This window comes from Zonotrichia leucophrys, chromosome 7 (genome assembly GCF_028769735.1).
Source record: "Zonotrichia leucophrys gambelii isolate GWCS_2022_RI chromosome 7, RI_Zleu_2.0, whole genome shotgun sequence".
Taxonomy (NCBI): Eukaryota; Metazoa; Chordata; class Aves; order Passeriformes; family Passerellidae; genus Zonotrichia; species Zonotrichia leucophrys.
The window spans coordinates 2,977,434-2,986,981 of NC_088177.1; the positions used below are offsets into that span (position 1 = coordinate 2,977,434).

Sequence of the window (9,548 nt, forward strand, 5' to 3'; positions counted from 1 at the left end):
ATGGAGTTTTGTGTCAGGAGCTCCTGGAGATGGAAGAATGTGGCACAGATGGCAAGAGCCAGAGGTTGGGATTGTGTCCCCTACACAATGGCCATGAGGATTTACTAGAAAGCATCATTAAAACTGACCTGTAGAATGGCAGACTCATGGAATATCCTGGGCTGGGAGGGATCCACAAGGATCATCAAAATCCAACTTCTGTAGCATCATGTAGCTGTGATAAAGATTTAACTCATTGCCCAACCAGCTTGTTCTTGCATTTAATAAATCACATCATGACTCAGATCTTTCCCTGAGTTCCTTCTTTACTCTCCAAATCCCAGCTCTTTCCGAGACACATTTCTCTTATATTTGGGGATCAATATATTTTTATGAAATCCTTTGTCCCTGACACAAAAACATGCTTTTATGAAAAAAAACCCCAAGAACAATTCTGACTTGATTGGCTCACAGAGAGAAGTAGATAAAGCTGCAGTTCATACACTGTAACTGTGGTTTATCGTCTTGTTCCTCAGAATGTAAAAGGAAAAAAAAAAATACATTGATAATCTATTTCTAGTTCTCGTGAACTCTTTACAGGAGTACAACCCCATCACGTCAGAGTTCAAGTACACAAATAATAATATTAGTCAGAATATTCACTCCCAAAGCAATTTTAACACCATTCAAAATATAATCCTTCTCTGCAATATACCTCATTTAACAACCATTAGTGCCTTTTCCATCTCGGATCTCGTGTACCCAGTAATGATTTATTTTTACCCATTGTTTGAGCTGATTTCATTCTACCAATGGACCTGTACTAATCATGGGGAGTGCAATATGCCATGTGTGCTTGCCAGATATTTTTTAACTTTCGGCGCAGCACAATTTACAACAGAAAGAACAGAAATTACAAATGTTCTCTTCACTCGCAAGAAAATAAACTAGAGTAAAATAAAAAAGCCAACCAACCCTTTGACCAATTTTGCATTTGAGAAGGAGAGTTCATTTCTTATATCTGAACTCAACCAGTCCCTTAATTATATCACAGTAGGTTGATTACAGGCAACACTACACAAAATCTATACATCTTGTTTGGCGATGTATCAAACTAAGGCACATTGTCAACGCCACGTTAACTGTTTTTCGTTCCTGGGACTCCAATCTTTCTGGGCACCCTCATCTCCCACTGGGCCAAATCATAAGATCCATGCTCTGCCCAGAGCGAGGGAAACTCCCACCCGCTCCGGCGCGCGGTTCGCTGGAGCAGAAACCGCGGGAATAAATACCCCGCCATTAACCTGCAACGTGTGAACAGACAACGAGTCAAAGTCCTGCAAATGATGAAATATTCCATTATGAAATATTCCCACAGCTTGGCTGAGTGGGCCTTGCAGCCGAGGGGATTGCTGGTGCTTTATAAATAGGGAAAGTGCCGCGAGGCGTTTGTGCAGCTTCCTCGCGGAGCCGCGCGAGCCGCACCCGACAGATGATACAACTCCCAAGCCCTGTTTCCCCACGATAATTTCTCATCTAAACTCCTAATTACACATCACTTCACATTCTGGGATATATAAATACATTTTTTCAGATGTACACTGTGCTAATGGTATGCATGGGAGAACGGGAATGTTCTTTGGCAGGGGTGCTCAATAGCAGAAGCGAAAATCGTCTCTCCAAACTCTGTTTCAGAGAAGTGAGAGCCCCCAAACTACTGAGAAAAGTTGAGATACTTTGCAGCAACCACGTGCAAAACCAGCTCTCAATGATTTTCCAGGTCCTGTGGTGCTGCTGGGGGCACATTCATCAATCATAGTGTGGGTCAGTGGGAGCCCAATCACACGAACCATGATGCTGAAGCCAATAAATGCTTCAGAAATTGGGGTTTTTTGCTCAGAAACAATCCAGTTTATTTGGAGACTTGACACTATCAATGAAAATCAAGGAACAATCAGCAGAGGGGACACTGGAGATCTGGTCTCATGGAAGAAAGCCTACAAGGAAGTCAAGAGAGACTCTTCACCAGGAGCTGTAATGACAGGACCAGGGGCAATGGGCTCACACTGAGAGTGGGTTCAGATTTAAGATTCAATTTAGGAAAAAATTCTTCCCTGTGATGGTGGTGAGGCCCTGGCACAGGGTGCCCAGAGAAGCTGTGACTGCCCCTGGATCCCTGGAAATGTCCAAGGCTAGGCTGCAAAGGGCTTGGAGCACCCTGGGATGGTGGAAGATGTCCATAAGTTTTAAGGTTCCTTTCAACCCAAACCATTCTGTGTTTCTCTGAGGTCATGGAACCTATTCTGTCCCAGGGTTACATGTCCCAGTTAAATGCACCCACTCATAATGAAATATCTACGGAAATATTTTAATTTTCTATCATTGGTTAAGAAGACCTCCTAGAAGAATTTTAGGTTGGCTATAGATAATAGATAAACTGTAATATGAATTATTAAACTCTGCTTGGAACCCCAAATGCTTTCCATAACATTGAAAATGCCTCATTCTCATCTCTATATCCCCAAACTTTTTACAGGTACTGCGATGGGTGCCATCTGTATGAGGAGCTGGTATCTTTTCCCTCCTGAGATTAATAGGTACCACCATATGGTAGATAGGATGCTCAACTTTGCAACACCAAAGGCTTTTTTGGCAACTTTCCAGGAGCTTGAGGGCCACACCTAATTTGCATAGACATTTACATACTATTTTTATTTTAGATAAATGCACGCAGGATGGTTCGGTGAACTCATGTGGCTTTCTCTTTGATAGATGCTCTGGCTTTATTTGTTGTTTGAGTTCCTCAGCAATAAAATAGTTGGATCCACCCTGCAATTAATATTATTTATTGATGCTATTGCTCTGCTCAGGGTAAAGAAGCACAATCCCATCTTGAAAAGCACCTTTAATTAGTCAAAGAAAGTTCCTTGATATACTTTATACCAAGGGATTAGAAAATATTCCAATTTCAAAATTCTGTGATTTTTGGGCTCAGGTTTTTTTCAGAAAACAATTTTCTGCAGCAAAATTTTTCACCATCTTTGCAAACAGTTGAAGGACAAGTGTGGCTCTAAAAGACATGACAGAAACAACAGATATTATCCCCAAACAGGTGCCTTCTTTGTCTGTGGATTGGGCACCTCTGACCTCAGCCTAAAGTGGTTGAATCTGAGGCCAATTTTGTGTTGGCCCAGCTGTGATGACTTAGTTGCCATTTTAACCATGTTTTACCATTTATTTAATCCTTCCACTGGGTTATGGGTATTTAATCCTCCACAAAAGTCTTGTGGGTAAGCGGTCTTCCCTTTTCAACCTGAGCTGTTGAAACGCTCCCAGGAAGGATGCTGATATCTTCAATTTTCATCTCTCGTGGGAGGTCAGGATTGCCACAGGTATTCCCAAGGTAACTCATGTCTCCCTGGCTGTATCTGCTCCCTTTGAAAATCTCATGTTTTCAGTAATTTCCTTCTAGTGGGACAGCTCATAGTAATAATATGGCATTAGAAATAAAATCACCTTAAGAGTGAGAACAAATACTTTTAAGTAGAAGAAAATCAATGTCAGGGACTGCTGATGGAGAGGCTGGGCCCTCCAACTCACCATTGCTGAAGATGCAGCTCTCCATGCACAGACCTCCATCTCTCAAACTCAGTGAGAGTTTATTGCTGTTATATTTGACTGCAGAAATTCATCAGCAAAATTACTGTATTGATCCTGGTTTATATTTGAATGTATAGTCTTGTTGGAAGCTATTTTTTTCTGGTGTAAGATAATGCTAAAAGTCTTCATTTTGTTTGTGTTTTAATGAGTTTTTTGGGAGTAGCAAACTTGCAGCAGTTGCTTGGGCAGGTAACTGGTTCTGAGGCTCTGTTTTGAAACTCCCTCATTATTTAAATGGATTTATTATTTACTGAAAAACCCCAAAACTCTTATGGTTAGGAATCTCATACCTTTGTTAGTCCCTCTGGGGAAAATAGATTAAAGCTGATATATTTGGATGTGACATTAGAGTTGTGGAAATATTATACATGTCTAAAAAATGGGAAAGATGCAAAAATATTTGACTTGTGTTGTCAGTGGTTCTTGGGTGCTCTAATCCCCAAACAGGTGGCAAGGGGGATATTTTGTTAAGATATGGATGCAGTTACTGAGAGTTTGGCAGGAATTTTGGGAGGAATTTGGAAGATGGAACATTTTGGGGGATCTGATCAGAGGCCAGGCTCAGATTTATAGGCACAATCAAATCCTATGAGGGAAATTGAATTTCAAATGTGTTATCAAGAAAATTGGTGTGCTTAGAAATGGCCGGAGGAGAAGCTGAGGACAGGAGGAGTAAAAGATTTCAGTGTTTTGGACATCCCTCTAATTCTTTGGTATGAAAAGCAATATGATTGATGCAGCAATAACCACAGTGCTGTGGGGATTTGATACCCAGAGGGAATCAATTAACTGGATTTTGGATATTGGAGCGTTATGACCTTTGCTTAGATCATAATGTTGACAAGTAGGAGCAAATGGAAGAATATGAGTCTTTTCTGATTGTAATTGACTGGAGGTACTGAGAGCAAGGTGCAGATCCAGATTTGCAGGCAATGTGTTGATCCCAAGAGATGCCTGAAGAACAGGAAGTGAATCTTGTGAGGTGATAGGGGAGGAAAAGCAGATTTAGGAACAGCTCCTGGCTTCTTTACACTCTTTAGGGGTCACATTATATCCATGTTACACCTTCAGTATTCATTTATAGATGAGTGAGGATGTGCCTTACTGCAGTGCCACTGAGTCAGGATTTGTTGGGAGTGTTTATCCTGCCAATAACCAACAGCCACCAGTTGTGGTTTTACCCAAACTCCTTTCAGGGAGCTTTGAGGGGCAGCTGTTGCCAGTGGTTTATGAACATCTGCTGAAGTAACAACTCTGCTGCTCCTCACCTGTGCACTGGGAGGATAATGTGGACTTTTCTGGGCTGGAAGTCCCAAATGGAAAAAAATGGGTGGTATTAGGTGTGTTATGGTGATGGGCGACCAGATGGCTGAGCCAACTCAGAGCCAACTGAGCAGGGCAGTTGCCAATTAACAGGGTGGAGTTAATGAAACCACAGTGAATGAGGAAGGAGGAAACGTCAGGCATGATTCTGCTCTTTAGCAGTCAAGCTTGATGATCTTAGAGGCCTTTTCCAACCTTAATGATTCTGGAAGTAAATGACAATATTCCATTAGGGAATGGGGAGATGTAGATCTCAGGTGGGAGGAAGGAAGAGATTTAGAGTATAGATTGAAAAGCATTGTGATTGGAGAAAAAATTAATGCTAAATATTTTTCATCCATTCTTTCTTTATTGAACTATAGCAGAGAACTGGTTAAATCGGAGTTCTAAAAACTGGGTTTCTCAAAAGATTGCACTTTGTCTTTTACACAGTTTTGCATTGGGATGAGTAGGTTTGTAAGTTGTATTTTACATACATAAAAGCATTCTAAGTTCTTTTCCTTCACAATCGTGGCAGGCTGATGATTTTCCTCTGACTGCTTTTCCCCAGCTGAACTAGGACTGTGTGGTCAGGTAGTCTTTTCCTTTTCTCAGACTAACTCTAAATTAGATAAAGACAGACAGCTCTGGCCTTCACAGAAATGTTTTCCTGCTGATCCTTGCATTTTCCATCTTCCAGCTCATCTGCTGGTGAATATTCCCAGTTCTTCTCTCTGTCTATGAGTCGTACTTTTTACTGGAGAAGCTCCATATCTGAGGAATGAAGAATGACAGGTTTCATGGCAGCTTTTTTGGAGAGCCTGGAGATGGAGGATTAGATTCCTGTAAGCCATTTCCACACTGAGGGAGTTACAAAGAAAGAGACAGATTTAGTTGCATGACTAAGTTCCCTAAAACAAGAAATAGTTTTGGGGAAAGTAGTAAAGAAAATGTTCAAATAAATGGTGCAAAGTCTCGCAATTTACTTTAATCTCTGAATTATTTGAGCTTCTGATTATTTTTTCTTTAGTTTTCCTAATTTCTTTATTTTGATTTACTTGTCCTCCTATTACTTCTTATCACTATCCATAATATTCACCTGAGTTGCTTTTCCTGATCCTGGGCAAGTGTTCTTTCACTATTCCTTTTCATTGGACACGCTTGGGTCTCCTGCCCAATGTTCCCCACTTTTAAACTCAGCTTGTTTGCATTCATAAAAAAGTCTTATATATAAGAAATTATTTAAGAGTCTGGATGAAACACAACGAATTATATGTATAATTTTATTTTTTTATTATTCTTATTTGAGAACTTATGTTGAGATTCCCCTGATTAGATTTGTGGTGATTTTTTTTTCCATAGTCAGCATGGAAATCTTTAAACAAAGAGTTAAAGGTAAAGATGTTGCTTCCAGACTTATTTTGCTTGAATTTCTTAATAACTCATATGCAATATTATGTTTAGTATTTTTATGTATTTTATGCTACCTCACTCCACTGGAAAAAAATTTAAAATCTGCTTTTAAACTTGACTGGAAGTTTTAAATTAGACTGATTAGACTGTTGCCCCCTTTTTCTCAAAGGACCCTTGTTTTTTGAGGTGTTCCACAAGAATTTAAACTTCATAACAGTGAATATTTCAGGAAGACCCTACAAAGGTGTTTTGAGTTCAACAACCGTCTCTTACCCTATATATCCATCAAGTTTTTTTTTTTTTTATCCATGAGAAAGGGCAGCTTGGTTATTCTGATTCCTCCAACTCCTTTCCGGTGTGTGCTTTGATGGGAATTAAGAAAAAGAGAGGAATATTTTTCCTTGAGGTTATTTTTTTGAGGAAACGGTCACTATCCTTGCAAGGAATGAGAATAGCAGTGTTTGTTACATTAATTCAGTTGGAACAATCATGCCACCTGCAGTCACCACTCTGCATTCTGTGCATTCCTGGATGAAATTCTCTCTTTTTGGCTTCCCAAAAACTCCAAGGTCACCATGGGAAATACCCCATCCCTGAAATACATCAAATCTGGGGGGAAAGCTTATATAAGCAAATAGAAGCTAGTAAAATGGTCCATGTGGCAAGAGCTGTGTTCCATTTTTTTGAAGTTCAATTTCTCAAGTTTTTTAAATTTACTCAATTGGAAATGAGAACCTGTATTCCCAAAATATTTTGTTCTTACATGAGAAAAATTATCCAAGAAGTTTTCCATCCCTGGAAGTGTTCAGGGCCAGGTTTTACAGGGCTTGAAGCAACCTGGTCTAGTGGAAGGTGTCCCTGCCCCGGGCAGAGGGCTGGAACTAAATGGGCTTGAAGGTCTCTTCCAACCCAAAAAATTCTGTAAATTCCAAGCAACAAAATATCCAGGCCTGGTAAATGAACATGAAAAAGAAGAATGGAAGAAAATCTCAAGGTGTAGGGCTTTGTTTGAATGCAGCTAAACGATGCTGCTCATTAAAGTTGAATTCCTGGCAGCTGCACAGCACAAATAGAGTAAAAGTACAAAACAATTACAGAAGAACCAATAAAATAAAAAGCCCTTTTGAGCAATGACAGCATTCAATAATTGTGTCAATGCTGCTTTAAAAGTTTCAGCTTCTACAGCATCTCCAGTCCCAAAGTGTCTCATCTGCTTTCTAATTTTCCACAAGATGCTTTTAATATTTTGAGATTGATATTGAACCACAGGGGTCTAAAAGGTTTCAAAAGATCTTGCATATGCATTTGGAACCAAACGATCAATTAGATTAATAAAGGGGAATTGTAATTTATATATGAAGCCTGTAAACTCTTGCAGAGAGGTATGGAATAAGAAACCAGGCAGCTTGGGGAGAGCCAGGATTTAAGGTGAGAAAACAAACACACTCAGCAGGAAAAAGAAAAAAAAAGGTGCAGTCAGCACCAGTTTTGTTACATTTATCTGATGCTTCCTGCTACAAACATGGGAGAAATGGGAAGAAATGAGGAATTTAATACAGCACCTGTCAAGGTAATTATGGTCTGTAACCAGTTGTACCTTGGGAATGGTTCTATTGCAGACACAAAGCAAAAGCTTGTAAATGGGAAATTGTTATTAATTTTTACGAGCCGTCCTGTTATGGTTGAAATGTTGCCTTCAGGCTCTTCCTTGCAGTTATAATGGTATCTCTCTTTTTTTTTTTTTTCTGTTTCCTTCCTGAAGGATCGTTGGATTGTCAGTTTTATGTTTTCTTAACTGATAGTCATCAAGCTTTGCTTAATCATCTTCTTCCTCCAGCGTGGGGCTGCTGGCAGAGCCCCTTTCCTGTGCTGGGGGTCCCTGGGGCTCCCCAAAACCTTGGGGGAGTTCCCATCTCTGCAGGGTTCCCCATGTTAGTGCTTGGGATGCCATCAGCAGAACCAGGAAAAAATGAAAACAAGCTTTTTCTGCCAGAAAATACATTCCTAGAAAAGTAGAAGTTTCCTTTCAAGAAATCATCATGTCTTTACTACCACTCCCTTGCGAAGAAAATCAGTGGAAGGAATTGCAAGTTTTTAAAGGAACCATCTATGTTTTAATTTTTAAATTGTCTTCTGAAAAAAAAAAGGTTTTTTTCCCCCTCCCCAGTTCTGCATACAACCAAATTCAAGTGCTTTAGTCAACCCAACCCATTTTCCCAGACCAGTCTTTGTTAGAAATTTTTAATGGGCAACTTTTGATCCTATCTAACCTCTTTCAAGGTTTTGTGCAATGGGCCTTTTGTCCTCTGCAGGGTTAAATGCATTGGGCAGGGAAGTGGAGTTTTCAGCAGCTCCTCATGTTCAGGTGTTTGGTTTTGAGTACCTCATGACAGATCTGAGTTCTGCAATTCTTCTGTGCTGGTTTGGAGGAGGCCAGATCCATTATCTGGCATTATCTGGGAAACGTGATCATATGAACCTGAAATGGCACTAAGAAAAACTAAAGTTAGCAAACATGGACCTGTTTTGGTTTGTTTTTTTTTTTTTTTTTTTTGGCAGAACTGTCTTGCTCAAAGCCAGGCTGGGCTTGTTTCTGTACGTAGATTTATAGGTTTCATGAAACTTCGGAAGTATTTGGTGAGCAACAGAGCTGACAAGACTGCTGCATACAGCACTGCTTTCTAACTGGTTCTTCCACTCACTTCTTTTCACAATTTGGGTAAAATCTAGGTGTAAATCTTCACAAACTGAGCTGCTTTTCCATTAATTAGGGTGGATCCTTTAGAGTAGGGCTGATGAGCTCTCACACCCACAGAAACCATCATGGTTGTGTTGGAAGGTTTGAAGTTCCACAGGTCTTCAAAGCTCGCCCTGCTTGCTGGTATCTGAGCTGTCAGGAGGAGGTTTGCTGACCCAAAACATTACACTAAATTTTGCCCAAATTGCCTATTCCCACCAAAGGAAAGAGCTGAAGTGCTGATTCCCATCCTTTCTTAATTTGTAAAATGGTTAAGTTTGGAGCAAACATCTTAAGGACAGCTCCAATCATCAACCGAGCACGACCAGGTTCAACGAAACCATGTCCTTCTTCATATCTGGAGAGCTTGAAAAGGAACAATGAAGGCACCAAAGCATGAAGGGGTTTTTATGGAGTTAAACCCACATTCTGAGCGAGGTTATGTGGCCTGTGGGGC

The 9,548-nt window shown here is 40.2% G+C and overlaps 1 long non-coding RNA gene across 4 annotated transcripts in view; it reads left to right on the top strand.

Moving 5' to 3' along the window:
• Positions 1-3,267: 3,267 nt before the first annotated feature.
• LOC135450307 (uncharacterized) overlaps positions 3,268-9,548 on the top strand; it is a 22,568-nt gene continuing 16,287 nt past the window's right edge. For 2 of the 4 annotated variants that reach the window (XR_010441007.1, XR_010441010.1), the window contains exon 1: positions 3,268-3,382. This is a non-coding gene — a long non-coding RNA (uncharacterized LOC135450307). The remainder of the gene's footprint in view (positions 3,383-9,548) is intronic. The other 2 variants (XR_010441008.1, XR_010441011.1) reach the window with 2 other exon arrangements.